We start from the raw sequence: 2,023 nt of genomic DNA, 5'->3' as shown, positions 1-2,023 counted from the left end.
GACGGCAGTGGGTACAAAGATGAATAAAACACGGTCCCTGCGTAGGAAGATCACGTTCTAGCCTGGGGGAGAACGCCAGGAAAAGTAAACAAGACCCCCTGCTTTGCGAGGTGATGAGTGCTGGGGAGATAGGAACAGAGTGGGGACCATGTTTCTAATCTGATTCTCCTACCGACAACCAGCTCAGTTGTTATTTACAAATAACTGTCCCCTAAAGGGGCAAGGGGGGAGGCTTGGCCGTGCTGCTGGGGTCAGAGCTCGCGGGGGGATCTGCCGCGGGTGAGGACAGAACTCTCCCTTATTGGGCAAATATTTCCTGGGGCACCGCGCTAAGCACACAGGCTCCCCGAATTTCCCTCCCCAGGGCCTCTGTCTTTGGATGGCCTGTCAGCGCGCCCCTGCAGCCCCCAACCCGGCCCGCGAGGCGACCCGGTCCCCTGTCGCCCGAATCTTCCACCGCAGCGAAGCGTCCCCGGGCGAGTGCCCTGCTCTCCGCGCAGAGCGGAAGCTGGCGGGTTCTCACAGTGAACTCGCCCAGCCCCGCTCGCGGCTCTCTCGATTTTATGTGGGTTTCGTTGTATGCATTTTGTTATTTGCCTCAATGGATATGTTTGACATTAATTTTTAGTTCCACAACGAACGCGCGGGAACGTTCTCCGTGAGAGAAAAAGCACGGCGGGGGGCAGTTACCGGCGTTTCCCCCGGTCGTCTGGGGGTCCGGCACGCGCCCCGCGGGTGCCGCTGTCCGGCCGGGGTCCCTGGGTGAGCCGCGGGCACCGGCTTCGTGTCTCCCCGGGCGCGACTCCGCTTTGCAAGCGCTCAGCACACGGGAAACCCTCGGAAAACACACGTGTGTAAAGTTTGTTCCACGCAGAAACAAAGGACGCGTGGGGGCCGCTTCTGGAGCCTAGGTGTTTTGTTGGAACCCCACTCCGGAGTCCGGCCCGCACCCTCGCCCGGCAAGGGGAAGCCGGCCCTGCACTGGGAAGCCGGCCCTAGACAGACCGGGGGCCCGGAAGGCGCGGCAGCACAGCTCTGCGCCCTCGACCCGCTCCCGCTGGGCCAGGCCCTTGGCCTCAGGCCTCCCGGGCGGCTCCGGGCCGGACCAGGGTCTCCGTCACTGGGCGCCCGCCTGTTTCTGGGCGCCGGGCTCGGGCCCGGGCGGCTGCTGCCCGACGCGGCCCCGAGGAGCCCCTGCACGAACCCCGCCGACCTGGCCCGGGGCGGCAAGCCGGGGTGCTTAGGGCGCCCCGGGCCTGGCCAACGGCGAGAAACCGGGCCCGGGACGCCAGGGGCGCGGGGGGCTCCGGGCCAGGGCCCAGGCGGGGAACAGAGATATTTTTCGCGGGGACGGGGGCAGGAGGTGTCAAAGTTTTCGGGGAACTTTTCCACTTGAGATTCCACGACCCTGTAGTGCCACCTACAGAAAGCGGCAGCTGGGGAGGGCGGGCGCCCCCAACGACCCCCGACTGCCGGCGGCTGCGCGGCCAGACTGCCTGGAGCTCTCGCTTTTTTTTTTTTTTTTTCCTTTTTTTTCCTCCTGGTTGTTTGTCGGGTACATCTTTTTTCAGAGTGAAAAAAAAAAAAAAAAAAAAAAAAAGCGAGCGCCGGCGCCTGCAGTAGAGCGTGCTCGGCCTGCAGAGGCAGTCGTCTCCAACTTTTCCTCTCCCGCTCCAACTCCCCGCGCCCAAAACTTCGGCTCTCGGGGAGCCCAAATTTGCCTGCCGCGCAACTTCCACTCTAATGCAGGGACCACGGGCCCTGGCAGCGGTTTGCAGCCTGGGGGTCACGCTCCCCAGGCTCGGGCCTGCTCGCTGGCCTGCTCCTAGTGTCTAGACCCAGTTGGGGAAGGCGAAACGGGGCGCCCCAGGAGCACTCCGGGAGAGGGCGGAGCACTCTCGTGCCCCGGGGCAGGAGTGCAGGGAGCTCCCGCGCCCGGAACGTTGCAAGCAAGGCTTGCGAGAGTCGCAGGGGGGCACTCGCGAGGGACGGACAGGAAGAGGGCCGGGGGGACGCCAGAACC

This window comes from Theropithecus gelada, chromosome 10 (assembly GCF_003255815.1).
Source record: "Theropithecus gelada isolate Dixy chromosome 10, Tgel_1.0, whole genome shotgun sequence".
NCBI classification, from domain to species: domain Eukaryota; kingdom Metazoa; phylum Chordata; class Mammalia; order Primates; family Cercopithecidae; genus Theropithecus; species Theropithecus gelada.
Note: the sequence above shows the minus strand (reverse complement) of the source record.